The following is a 15464-nucleotide window of genomic DNA, read 5'->3' on the forward strand; positions in this document are numbered from 1 at the left end:
AATCTATGCATTTCTGAAATGATTTCCAAGCAATTTCTGGTTCTGTACCTCTCTCTTGATCTCACCATCAACGTATTTTTCTCTGCCTTCTGACACAAAAACCTGTACAACCAAGAAATAAACATTTTTTAAAGCCCAATTGTACCGAAAAAAATGTAAAGTTAGGTTTGGACTTAAGAAGAAATGCATTAAAGATGGTTATATATCTTAGAAGAGAGGCAGACCCTCAAAGCCAGCTTTACGCAAAGTGCTGTCATTGTAGTATTAGTAGAATGTATTTCTATTATGACACTACTTTTAGAGTCTCTGAAATAGTGTCAGAATTTAGTTCACCTTAGAAATGAATCTTATAGTAAATAAAAACAAAAGCCAGGCCACAGCCTTTATCAAATTGACTGCTTTTTAAGATTAAAGTATTCCCAGAAATAAACTTATCTTGAATATAGAGGCTCTTCTTGTCTCCTTAGTGGTTCTTTGTAAGAACTTCAATCCAAAGCTTAACACTTTACTAAGGAGTTAATTTTAAAAAGTTTTCTAGCCTTTGGGAACAGGGACATCAGACTCTGATTGGGTTGATCTCTTCTGCCTTTGTAGACATGAGTTGGTAATACTTACAATACGTTATTTGCGAATTTACAATTTACAATATTTACTTGGTTTTTTTTTCCTGACAACTAGTTCCCCATAGTTAACTGTGGTCTGTGTAAAATTATTTCTTTGAATGAACATCAAGAGAGCAAATTATCAGTTTTCAACATGTTGAACAAGTTGTATTGATTGTACTTCAGTATAATCTGAGCTAGTATCAAAGCATACTTAGTCATACTTTTTTTTCCCCCCTGTCTTTTAATATTCTTTTCATGTGAGTTTGATTGGAGCTGTTAACTGCATTTGCCAAAAAAAAAAAAAACCAAACAACTTGTGCTTATTCTGGGTTGTACTTCCAAATTGTTCACATTTAAAAAAAAAAAAAAAAACAGAATAAAATAGGCTAGACCTTTAAATGATGAGAAACAAAACTTGAAATAGTGAGATGAGTCATAGAGCTAAAATAGAGAGCACAGAGGAAAGCCATTAATTTCTGTTAGTCTCAGTAAGCAGTACTGGAGAACTGAGAAGGAAAAAACATGTATATCATTTTTCTTACCAAAGAAAGAAAATGGCTTGGAAATATGTATTTTCAGTTTACATAATTTGCAAAATTCATATATTTAAATGTGCAGTGATTAGCTATTGCAATTTTATCCACCACCCATTGGATGCTGGTGAGGGAGTAACATGTGTACAGCTGGGTGGTTGGTCAAGTTTTCTCACTATCATCTGCTTTTCCAGACAGACACAGCAGGACTCTATGGTGCTTACATGATGTGAGAAAAGGTTGTAGAAGGGTGAGACTGGGGAAGAGGTGAGGTGCACAGTCGGTAGATTTACCAAGACAATCACATGTAACTAGCCTTTGTATCTTTCTGTAAAAGAACCAACAAAGTCTTCATACACTGTACGGGGAGAGTAAAACATGAAATGGCTTCACAAATGCAACATTATACAATCTAGATATTCTTTAATGTGTGTACTTTTTTTTCTTGCAGTGTTGTATCATGTGAAAATTTTGCCACAGACCATTGATATAGAGCCTCTCAACATTGCTGTGATTTTTAGTGAATATGTAGGTGCTTGCCATGTTAATAATTTTATCTTATTTCAGACTAGTAGTTTTAACTACTACACTTTGGTTGTGTTTCAGAACAGTCAAGCATCAAATACTGGAACTGACATCTGAATTAAAGAGTGTTCAAAAAATCTCTTCCTTCTCTATCTATTGAAACAAACTAAAATGAAAAACTGACTAAAGGAGGTGAGTCTTTTCTTCTTGCTCTTTCATCGTTCTCCTTGATCTGTCTCTGCATCACTTCTATTCATTTTTCTCCAGATTTTCTTGTAAAAGGCAGGAAGCCAAATGATTGCAAATTCTGAACTACTTTATTGGCAGAGAAGGCAGACTGATATGTTGTTGGTTTACCTTAAAAAATATATATGATAAACCATCTTTGTACTTAGCTGGGTCCACAGGCTCAATATCTGATGTCTTTGGATGTTGTAGGGAACAGTTTTCATGTGTCTGATATGAATACAAAAATATCGCATATAAACTTAAAAGTTGAGTAAAGCCCCATAGGGCTACATATGCCATAGCTGTGGGGCAAGTATAGAGAGTATGAGGGGAAAGGATTGATTTGGCCTGGAGGAGTACAATGAAAGAAAGAGATCAAAGCCAAAACCAGAGTATAGAAGGCAGCATGGGGTGTGACTGAAGCATCTTGGATGCAAAATTGAAATGGCCTGGAAAAGCTCCGCTAGAGAAAAAAGTACCTTTTCCACAGTTTCCACAGATTTATTTTTGTTTTTAAATTTGAGAGCTGTAAAAAACCAGGACCTTACAGACATGGTAGACATACTGAAGGTAAACTGACCTCTTGCACCTCCAGCCTCTTGAACAAAAATTGAATAGCAGTGAAATATCTACATATTGTTAACTATGTGAGTATTTCGCAAATTCAAATCAACAGTTCCAGATCCTGTTTCTTTATTACCCCATGACAGACTTAAGCACACATTCTCTAGTAACAGGTAGTGATTTTAATTGATATTTCTTTTTAAAGTGATGGTCATGCTGCTAATGATTTGTATTATTTTAAAAGTAACTATTAGAAATACACCATATTCAAGTATTTACAGTTCAATAACAAGCAATTATGTTAAATTAATATAGTGATTATATGCTGTTTATGGATATATCAGGAATAGTTAAGTGTGATAATTTTCTTCCAACTTGTAAATTTCCCTGACTGGAGTGTTAATGTAAGATACTGGATGCAATACTTAGACCTCTGCAATATTTTTTATATCACTCCACAGTAATGTTTACTTATTTTTTCCCTTTATGTAAAGAATTTCAATGGATTCTTCACTTTAAAACATAATTTCTTACAATTAGAGTGTTATCTGATTATCCAGCAGTAACAATTGCTTTGTGTTTTAGTAAACTTATTATAAGAGGAGAAAATTTTTATGCTGCTGAAACATTTCCATGGCCATAAAACTATATCCATGATGATTTATTTCACATTATATATATATATATATGATTCTGTAAGTTAGATATGTAGTGTGCATATAGGTACTTATACATTACAAGCATATAGTTTGAAGATATGTATACATATTAGAAGAAAGAATAGCCAGTATAGGACTTGGAACTAGGAAGTTATTTTCTGATAATATAAATTAATAAGGTTAGGTCTCAATTTGACCTTCTGCAAAACTCTTGAAATGTCATTGAAATGATGATATAATGTTTGCAATCATGTGATTATTTTCAAGTAAAAGCTGGATTTTTAGCTTAGGAATTTGGAGTTTTGAAGTAATATATTTATTCATCACATATATTTTTATATCAATTGCTATGATTTTCCATATATTTAAAAAAAAAATCCATCCACTCAGTTCTCTGTGGTTTGGGTAAAATTACTATCTCCAGCATTCTCAGTGTTCAGTTTTTTACAGCTGTGCTTAACTTTGGGCATGTGTCTTTTCCAAGGGCCAAGGAAGTTAAGAGTGATGCAGGAAGTATACCATTAAGCCTGTACACAAATTGGAAAATGCTAAAATATATTTTGTCAATTCACACACATCATAACAGATGCTTTCCAACAGCAGTCTCATACTATTTTTTGTCTATAGTTTTGCTTATGTTCACCTGAGTGTTGGTAGCATCCTTCAGTTTCTAATGATTATGAAGTAAACTTGGAATTTCCTTATGTTATTAAATTTGATCCTTCTGATGGTGTCCATCTTCTCAAAGAGTCCACCTACTCACTGCATCTGCACAGTTTGGCACAGAGTATGTAAGATTTTGGATTGGCTGTTTGCAGATATCTGCAGACACACTCCTCATGAATTGGAAGCCGTTTGATTACTTACAAGAAGTAATGACACTGTGACCTGGAGGGTAGAATAGAAACTATTTTCACTAAGAGGACACAAGACATAGAGAAGAAATCACCAGTTAAAAGATATTATCATCTTTGGTTCAATACAAGAGAAAGTCTAAGGTATTTTACTAATAACTCTGGTGTGAAGGTAACAGCTGCAATGAGGAAAAATTAGAAGCACCCCAACTGCAAACAAATCTCTACTTCACCAGTCCTCTCCACAGGATGCAGGGGAGTATCTGCTCCAGCACATCTCCCCTTCCCTCACTGACCTTGGGGTCTGCATGGTCGCTTCTCTCTGTCTCCCAACTCTTTGCACCACCACCAGCTGGAAAAGAAGGAAAAAGAGCAAGAAGGAACAGGAAGAACCCTCATCTTCTGGCTTCTTCTTCATCTTAAAAAGTGATCACGGAGGCACCTAATTGGCTCAGCCCAAGAAGTGGGTCAGACTCAGAGCTGGAGAAAGTTTCAAGGAACTTCTTACAGGAGCCATCTTTACAGACCCTTCCCCCTTACCAGAAACAGCTCTACACAAAAACATGACATTCCACCTCTCACCTTCACAAATCACTTTTTAAGAGGTAATAGAATCCACCCCTCATCCCTTCACCACAGCTAGAACCAGAGAAATGCCTATGAGTCAACAACACAGTTCGTGTTTTGCCCATTACCTCTCCCAGATCTCTCTTCCCCATCCCCTTGCATTAAAAGTTTCATTTCTAATGCTAAATAAGGAAACAGTCATTATTAGCTAGAAGCAATAGAGGTTTTGAGTTATAATTTTTTTTATTAATGTGTTTTCATGAGTTAAAAACATAACGGGGAAAAAAAAGAATGAAATGAAGAAGGTGGTTAATACTCAATAGAGCTGTATTGGTCTGAACAAAATTTTACTTCATCACATCCAGAAATAGATAACAATTCCTCACAGCTATAATAAGTTTTGTAAAATTATTTTTTGTAAAAAAAAAAAAAATGTATTTCAGAAACGTACCTTTGATCTCCTGGTGTCATCCAGATATTTATTCACTGAATTCTAGAAGAAGACATGGTGGAAGATGGAAATTGGCAGATAAAATTGCCCTAGAATGTGAGAAAGCTCTGTTTGCTACAACTGATCTTAACTTCTCTAAAAATAGAGAGGAATTTTATAATCTTGAGTTCAATTACCTTATCATACTATCTTTAAAGCATGACTACATTACACCTGCAGGATTTAATTAGAGAGTAGTAAAGAAATGTGACCATTTATGCTTTTACATAAACTATGTCAAGGTATCAAAACAAAATATTTTTAAATCATTATTGTTCATTTAAAATATTTATTTTAATTTATTTTGATAATTATTTAATTTGTGTTTGATTTTATTTAAATAAGAAAGGAAATAGGTTGGTAAACTTAGAGGGACAGGCTCAGGAAAAGAGAAAGTAGCTACAAGGCAATGTTGCCTGCTTCCCAACCCACCTCCTATTCCCTTGACAAGTATTAGGTATTAGAAGATAGGTAAGGAAGTGAGGCTAAGCATCTAGTCCTTTGTTGCTCGTTACACCTTTTCTTCCTAATTTCTATTGATCCTATGCAATACTAAGTGGTCCCTTAATTTTAAAGGACATTCTTGTAACTTTCTTTTCTTACAGTGAAAGTCATAGGCAAAATAGGCCTGCTTGTGAGTGCATGACTATTGAGTGACAGCCCTCATGCCAAGGGACATAACATTACAGATAAGTAACACTCTTGTCTCAAGCTGCAGAGGTCACCTCTAGCTCAGGAAATGCAAGAATTATTCTTTATGCGTCTGTTTCCACTGTTGTTTATGACAGTGGCTCAACAGGCCTTTGAATTCACCCCGCATGGCTATTTTTGTAAGTGCACACTGTTGGAAGTGGATGCCTGTAAGAAGCATGTGTGGTGAGTAGAAAGTAATAACACCATTAACTCTGAGAAAGGGAGTGTTTATTGTATTCCCATCATTCTCTCACAGTAAGAAATTTCAAACTGAACACAGTGAGAAATCCTATTTACTCCCATGGTATAAAACCATACCCCTGAAATAGTTCACCTATCTTATAAACAAACTGATCTGTGGAACTGGTATTTGTTTTAGGTTGCTGATATAGGGAGAGTTGTCTTTTAGGCATACATGACATATCATAAGTGGACATAGATACAACAGGAGACATCTCACCACCTTGTGGTGATGGCTTCATGGAATCAGGGGCTCCACACATAACCTCACAGTGGAAAGAGGCTTCTTTACACTGGAAGCACATAAGTTTTTATATGATCTCTCTTTATATTTTGATATGATTATAACACCTAAAGCAATAACACAGTAAAAATATCTGATTTAGATAATCTTATTAGTTCAGTGTTGCAGGGATGGAGCCTGCACTGTGCAAAATAACAAGATGTGTTTGTCCTTACTGAATAATGAAAATCTGGGCAAGGTAACTTAGTAACATGTTTGAACTCATTGGATAAAACAAAATTACGTTCTTCTGAAAGCCTTTTTTATATTAAACTGTCTCTGCCATATAGTTATTATTTTAAACTGTTTCTGCAATCTGTTTTATTTCTATTGTATAGTTTCTACTTACCTTTTGGTTTGGTGCCCTTTCCTGCCAGCTCTTTTAGCTTCTTTCTTCATGATGCAGGCATCATGAAGATGATGCAATTTTAAAAGCTGGCTAATGATTTGAGGAAGGGTCAGGATAGCACTGGGTCACACTAGGGACGAGGTAAATAATTCTGGCACTCAGAACATGAATACTCAAGCACAGTTGTGGTTGGATGCCATGACTGTATTCTCAAAACTAAAGAAAAAAAAATAAGGAAAGTAATTTAACAAAGTATCATTCATCAAGAACAAAATGTATAATTGTGTGTCTTATTGAACCTTTCTGAAGTTATTGAAGCATGAATTTATCTGAGCAAATTGATGAAATTTATGTAGGCTAGAAATTGCCTCCAAATACTCATCTTACTGTTTTTATTTAAAAAGTGGGAAGAATTATTTCAGTGTTACAAAATCAGCAAAATGAAAGAATTTTCACCTAGATTTTATGAGCTGGCTTGGAAGTTCTTTAGACAACTGTAATTCAGATCATACAAATCATGGAAACAGGGACAATTTCAAGGAGTAGAAGACAATGTAGAAATCATCAAAAGTAAAGTCTGGAAATAGTAAAAAAAAAAGTGATTGATACACACCGAGGAGGGTGAGTTGCTTAACCATTTTGTGTTAGTTTGTATGTAAAGTATCATTCTTTATGTCTTACATAATTATACATGTAGACAAATATTATGGTTTATAATTAGAAAGTAGAAGAATAAAAGATATAGTCCCGTAAATCAAAGTTTTTGAGGATGTGGTACATTACCAGCTGTAAAAGGATTCTGCAGGTGGCATGTTAATGCACTACTGAGACTTACAAATATAAGGTCACCTTTCTGTTCCAAATACGATCACTCCAGGCCATACTTCATTAAGGTAATCACATTTTTAAAAGCTGTTGAAAACTGAAGAGACTTTGTGAGAAGCCATAAAATTGTCTCAAATAAGACTAAAAATTATGTCCAGTTTGGTTCAGTGCTTGGGGGTGGTGAAGGACACGGTGAGTAGAAGTGCAGTCGGAAAATTTGTTTTCACACGTGGAAGGCAACAAAACACTGAGCTTCTGAGACTCATAATCAATGACAAAAAAGATCCAGCACATGGAATTTAAACCTAGAAATGAAAGCAAAGAGCATATTTTTAAACAGATGTAAATACACATTGGAACAATTTACCAAGCAGTGTTGTGGATTCTTGTAACTTAAAAGATTTCATTTGAAATTAAGGAGAGGCTTGCTGAAGCAATTTAGGGAATTAGATGCTCAAACATCCTTGAAATGCACTCATTAAATTCACCAAGATCTCTGAGGTTCTCATAGAAAAGCAGCAAAGTTAGAAGCAGTATGCTGCTTTTGATTCACAAATGGGACTTGATGGGGCTGCCCGTGGCTTGGATGGACAAACTCTGTTGAGTGGAAAACTGGCTGGATGGCCGGGACCAGAGAGTGGGGGAGAACAGAGTTAAATCCAGTTGGCAGCCAGTCACCAGTGGTGTTCCCCAGGGCTCAGTGTCAGAGCCTGTTCATTTCTTTATCAATGATCTGGATGAGTGATTTGAGTGCACCCTCAGTAAGTTCATAGATGACACGAAGCTGGGCAGGTGCATAGATCTGCTTGAGGGCAGGAAGGCTCTCCAGAGGGCTCTTCAGGGTACCAGGTCCTGCACTTGGGCCACAAGAACATGCAATGCTACAGGCTCGGGGATATATGGCTGGAAGGCCACCCAGTAAAAAAGGATCTGGGATGTTAAGCAACAGTCAGCTGAATATGAGCCAGCAGTTTGCCCAGGTGTTCCCCCCCCCCCCCAGCCCGCACAATTTGAGGCCATTTCCTCTTACCCTATCATTTATTATTTGGGAGAAGAGATGGACCCTCATCTCACTACAACTTTCAGGTAGTTGTAGAGAGTGATCATCTGACCAATTTGATCTTAAATGAGTATATCTGATAGGCAAAATGGAGCTTTGTGAGGCTCTAGGAATCCAGATTCTGCCTGATAAACATTTGTTATAGAGCAGTAATCTAGAACATTGAGATTTCAGGGTTTATCTTGATTTTCTTTTTCAAGAATGCACAAATTAGCAACATGAATAGTCTCCTTGTGGTTATTAACACTTAATGAAATTATATTTTTTTTGTCACACAGAATCACTGAATCTTAAAGGGTATTCTTTCCCAGATGCAGGTCTCTACACTTGCCCTTGTTGAATTTCATTAGATTTCTTTCTGCCCAACTCTCCAGCCTGTCAAGGTCTCATTGAATGGCAGGACAGCTTTCTGGTGTGTCAGCCACGCCCCCCAGTTTAATATCATCAGCAAACTTGCTGAGAGTGCCCTCTGTTCCCTCATCAAGTACATTAGTGAATATACTGAACAACACCAGTCCCAGCACCGATGCGTGAGGGACTCCATTAGACACAGGCCTCCAACTAGATGCTGCCCCATTGATCACAACTCTCTGCCTTCTTCCTTTCAACCAGCTCACAATCCACCTCACTACCTGATCAGCCCACACTTCCTCAGTTTTGCTGCCAAGGTGCTGTGGGAGACAGTGTCAAATGCTTTACTGAAATCAAGATAAACCAAATCCACTGCACTACCACCATATATCTACCTGATTACATCTTCATAAAAGTCTTCCCTTTGGTAAAGCCATGTTGACTGCTCCTAATGACTCTCTTGTCCTTTACATGCCTGGAGACAGCACCCAGGATAAGTTGTTCCATCACCTTGCCAGGGATGGAGGTGAGGCTGAGTGGTCTGTAGTTACCCTGCTCCTCCTTCTCACCTTTTTTTGAAGACTGGAGTGACATTTGCTCTCCGCCAGTCCTCAGGCACCTCTCCGGTTCCCTACAACTTACTGAAGATGATGGAGAGTGGTTTAGCAGTGATTTCTGCCAGCTCCCTCAGCACATGCAGGTGCATTCCATTCAGGCCCATGAATTTATATACATCGAGACTGCTCAACTGATCCTTAACCCAGTCCTCACCAACCAAACAAAACTCCTTTAACCTGACTTCCTCTGGAGTCTGAGGCTCCTGAGGACAGTCTCCAGCAGCATAGACAGAGGCAAAGAAAGCATTCAGTAACTCTGCCTTCTCTGTATCCTCTGTCACCAAGGCACCCACCTCTTTCAACAGTGGGTCTGCGATGCCTCTAGTGTTAGTTTTACCTGCAATGTACTTGAAGAAGCCCTTCTTGCTGTCCTTGACCTCCCTCCCAAGGTACAACATCAGTGAGGCTTTAGCTTTCCTAGTTGCCTCCCTACATCCTCTGATGACAGCCTGGTATTCATCCTGTTCAACATTTTTTTTACTTACTTTTTATTATTTAAGAAAGCAGGCTTGTATCAGCCCAGTGTTAGGAACTCTAAGTGGTTTAGTTTGAGTAGAAGTGAATTGAAAGGAGTTTGTAGGAAGATGGGTGTCAATCTCTTCTTCCAAGTAACAAGCAATAAGACAAGATGAAATGGTGTCAAGTTGCATCAGGAAAGGTTTAGGTTGAATATTAAGAAAACACATTTCACTAAAAGGATTGTCAAGCTTTGGAACCAGCTGCCCAGGGAGTCACCATCACTGGAGGTAATTAAAAGATATGTAGATATGTTATTTAGAGACATGGATTATTGGTGGATATGACAGTCCTGGGTTAATGGTTGGACTCAATTATCTTAAAGATCTTCTCCAACCTAAATGATTCTGTGATTCTAAAGTATAAAGAGAATAAATTCTTATGTTGTGATTGATACAGCTATTTTGGAAATCTATTTATTCTGGACATCAGTGTGACAACAAGGTTATAATATTAGGAAATTGGGACTATATCAGTATAGAAAAGCTATTTTTCATCTTTATTATGTCATATATTTTGTCAACTTTATTATCAAAATCAAAATTATACTGATTGCTGCATTATCATATGGATCTTACATGTGGTCTATCAAGTCCAAGAAAGAGATGAAGCAATATATATTTCAGAAAAATTTTTGATGATGACTGATGTGTGTTTTTGTGCAGCTTATAACATTTCAGACTGAAAAGCAGCTGTCTTATCTTTCCTCTTGTGATGTCCATTGCTGGAAAAAGAATTAAGTGTAAGCAAATTTCAAAATAGATTACATTTTTAAGATCAAGACATTCCAGACAGGTACTTGAGTTGAAGATTTCTAATGATCAATCAATTGGTTGTTTCATGTTAGAAACTGAGAATATTAATGTGTAGATGTTAGCAATTTTACAATTTTGATTTCTGTAAGGGCAAAAGCAATAATGTAATGTAAGCCAAAAAACAATATATATCTTTGTTAACTTTAATAACTTTATAATGCAGCTATTCAAATTATATACTCTAATTTGCTCCTATGCGTCAGAGAAGTGTTGTGCTTTCTGGTAAAGCTGTTGTGATTTTAGCTTCATAGCATTGCATGAAGATGTCCTCCCTCCTGGAGGGTCCACTGCTTCCTAGTGTATAGACCTTGTTAAAATGAGGTTTTGAACACAGTAAAAATTGAGCTGTGCTGCTTTATGATAAACCAAACAAGTTCATTTGCCCAAATGAGTCTTAGAGATGTTTCCACAGAATAAATCATGTAATTGTTATATCCCATGTATTTACATTACATTATATGTGTGTGCTTGTGCATTTGTGTGTGTCTAGTTTCCCAAGCATTTTGTAACAAAAAAGAAAAGCAATTCTTTCTTTATTTGATTTGAAAACTCAGAAAGTGTATTCAAGGAGATGAGGCAACCTAGCTGTCCCAGGAGGTACAAATTGGACTGATTAGATCAAAATATATTTTCTTTCATATGTGATGTGGAATCTGTCCAAAAGCAAAATAATACTAGGCAGGACTGAAGGCAGTCTGAATGCCCTCAAGAAAGAAATAACACCAGTGGGTTGAAATATGACTTTAACTAACTATAGAACTTCTTAGTTTTAAGATCAGGAACAATCTAATATGAGAGAGATACATCTACACAACTTTGTAGGAGATACAGCTATTTTAATTTGTCAAAAATAAGCAAGCTACCATACTAAAACAAGCACCTTCATGCAGATGCTGTTGAACTATTGTAAGATCATTCATTCCTTTGTCAGTGGAAATTTGTAACAAGGATGAGCTTTGTCCTGCAGCAAGATTTCTGATCTGGCTTTGATTCTTTGATACTTGGTGACACTAGTCAGATTTCTTGAAGTATCACAACAAGCTTAAGTGTCTTAGAGCAATAAGTAAATAAGTGCATGTTGTGGGGAAAGCATGACAAAACCAGATATAACACAGCATAGTTTTAGAAGTTACCTTATTTGACAGAGCATCTGGTTTAGGGCTGGACAGATTAATACCTTGAGACTGTTTCGGCATTGAATTTATTTGTTGTTGAGATATCAATAGCCTGAGTATCTGGGAAAACACAACATAATTATTTTATCCTGATATCCTTCTTCTACAAGATTTTATTCATCCTGCAGTGCCTGACTAATGTAGCCTTCAACATCATGGTGGGTTTTTTTACTTTCAATTACTAATCTTTACTGTACCTGATATTAGATTTTGCGTTTGTAGCATGTCTTTTCTGAATAACTGGTTAGTTGTCAGGGAACAGGGAAAAAATCAGTAATGACAATATTACCTAGCTCTTAAGTTCTAAATCAAACATTCCTTATGTTAAGTAGCTCTCATATGTACAGCTGTGTACACTATTTTATAGTGGTTATATTTATTTTCCCAGCATTTTCCTCATATTAAAACAAAATAATCATAATAAACTACAAGGAAATGTTTTTCTTCCTCTTTCTAAAACATTAGATTGATTACTTTCTGGAAATGCATACCTGGCATAAATGATCTGGTTTCAGCTTAGATTAGGTACTTGATTTGTAATTAAAATCCAAATGGTAAAACAAATGGAGAATGGCAAAGGCAGTTTATTCAATCTGTAGAGCTCTGCTTTCCTGTATTATAGCTGTTCTGTCTCTAATACAGTTCCATTTGATTTACTAATTATATGCAAAATATTGTTATGTTGTGTCTCATAACAATTTTGATTCTTCATCGGAGTTCTTTCTTCATTAGATTGATTGGAAAAGATGGTGGAATAATTTGTAATGTTATTGTTACTGATAGATTGTGCTATTACACAGCCTATCAGTTTATTTCATGTATGTTTGAGAGATAAAACCCTATTTATTTTCTGTGAGGAAATCTTGGATAAATTTAATGTTCTGCTTTTTACAGAGACGTGTCCTTTTTTAACTTTACAAAATTAAATATCTTCCATAGAGGAGTTGGACTCTGTGCAAAATGAGGAAAAAAAATTGACTTGGAAATATTACTAGTTTTGGTTATCCTTCTACGTGCATAATATTAGCTTATAGTCTTATTCATAGCTGCAGAGGTATTAAAACAAGAGAAAGTATATGAGGCATAAACACTATGTTGTCTTCTTTCAGGGAAACAGAATGCAAATGTGTGCAAACTTTTCAAATTTGAATTATTTATATATCAAACATTACTCTTACAAATCCTGATTAAACTTATATGAATTCTCTTAATATCTTCCATGGTTTGCCCTGCAGTTTTAGTATTCCTCCTGACCCCCCAAAAATCTGTGAAAGCTGAACTTTCATATTGCTGTCTGAATAAATATTATTTAGATCCCAAAATCTCTCTAGCTGCATTGAGATACATATTTCTTTTTTTAATCATTAAAAAAAAAATCTACCTTTTTATAGCTAGGAAAAGAGGGCATTATCTCTGTGCAGAACCAATTTATTTGTTAATTACACTTTTCTGTTCTGGTCATCATGATATTATCCTGACACACAGGAACCACTTAGTTTCTTCCTTATTCATCTGGTGTGGGGGGTGGTCCGAGGGTCCTGAGAGTAAAGGTATCTCCAAGTAGACATGTACTGTTGATATCAATTCTAGAGGGCAGGTAGGTCTATCAGGAAGGCAGTTTTGTTGTCAATGACAGAGCCAATGCTTGAGTAGTCCACGTTACTTTGCTGTCAGGAAAGATGGGAGTCTGCAGTGTTTGCAACACCTCTGGGAAATGGACTTGTATTTGCGCTGGCTACTCTCCGGAGAACAGGGAAAGCTTGGTGGGCTACTAATAGCCTTTGGTTGCTCCTACTGATGCTATTACTGATCCTACTGATCCAGGTGTTTGACAAAGAAGCCTAATAGAGTGATTCTGCTATTACTGATTTCTGTAGACTCACTTGTCTCCTGTGCTATTACTGTGGGTTCACAGTTGAGGAAGTCTTTTATTTTATAAAGACAAAGAGTTCTACAGTGAGTGGGATTCTCTGGGAAACAAATCTACGGCTGGTCCCGTTAATTCTCACCTGCCATCATCATTAAATCCACAAATAGCTTGTGTCAATGCTAGTAATGTAATTTTTGATTTCAACTTTGATAGCTGAACTTCTGCTTTGGGAATAATGTAAAGGCTGGCAGAGGTGTGTACTCACAAGGAAGGTTTTTAGCTCAGAAAATATTTTCCTTGGTCGGCCAGTGATCATCTGTTTGTCTAAGCATGAATAAGTGTTAAATTGAGCTAGAAAAAATCAGCAGTGTGACTGATGAATGTTATTGCATAGCATAATGTTATTTATCTTGCAATTTAAGTTATCTACAACTACCCAGAGAATGTAGTTGATCAGAATATAATAATAACATCTATAAATACACATTTTTCTTCAATGCATATAATGTGTAGCTTTTCTTATAAATTATTTTTTGTTCAAACATGATAATACTATCTGTTGCACCAATTCTGAAGTGATCATTTAATATCAATCACAAGTTTATTTTGCTGTGTTATGGATGCTCAGTAATAAGTTTCATGTTTTACTTTTAATTTTCTATTCTCATTGTCAAATGGATCCCACAAGTGGCATTAGTCAGGGTGCTGTGGATGAGTCACCTAAGGTGTCCAGTCAGAAGCTACTGGTTTAGTCTAAGATAGTTGTCTAGGATCTGTCTTTAGGCAACGGAAATAGCACCAACAAAAGAATGCTTTTGACCAGATCCTTAAATGCTAAGATTACCAGTCACACACATCCCCCCCCCCCCCCCCCCCCCCGAGGTGAACCCCTCTCTCTGCAGCTCTAAAGGAACAACTGGCAAAGAGTTGAGACTAGGTGGCTGATTTTTAAAAATAAGAATCCCATTAGAAGTCTTTTAAATAACTTCTAATTAAGCCCAGAACTTATTTCTGGTTGCGTGTGACTTTCTAATATGAGTTCCAATATAGAAGCTGTCCAATACATAAACTGTTCCAATATATTACAAGCTGTCCAAAGAGGGTGTGGAGTCTCCTTCTCTGGAGGTTTCTAAAACCCATCTGAACTTGTAGACTAGGTGGACCTGCTTGAGCAGGGGGGGTGAACTAGATGATCTTTATAGATCCCTTCTAACCCCTACCATTCTATGATTCTCTAATAATCTTGTCATCAATGTATTTTGGATGAAAAAAGAAATACAGTAGCACAAAAAAACACCTGAAAGTGGTCCTGCTTAGTATGAGAAATCTGTCTTTCATTCCCCTTGTTTGTTCTCAAAACACAAGGTAAGAAAAGCAATTAGACCTTCAGCACCTATATTTTACACCCTGGATGTTCTTCAGAATACACATTTTATTAAGAATGTATTAATTTTTTTCAATAGCCAGTCATATTTCTCAAATCCTTTTTTAGTCCATGTAGGCTTTTACTGTAGTATCAAGTGTAGATTTGTGAGCACTGGTTTGTGATATTAAATGCCAACATCTAGAAAGTATTCTTTGATTATCTTTTGTCGTTTGTGTGGTTTAAGCAACAGGGTTTTCCACAATGAGGTACTTCCCCAGT

The sequence above is a fragment of the Colius striatus genome, chromosome 4 (assembly GCF_028858725.1).
Source record: "Colius striatus isolate bColStr4 chromosome 4, bColStr4.1.hap1, whole genome shotgun sequence".
In the NCBI taxonomy this organism is placed as follows: domain Eukaryota; kingdom Metazoa; phylum Chordata; class Aves; order Coliiformes; family Coliidae; genus Colius; species Colius striatus.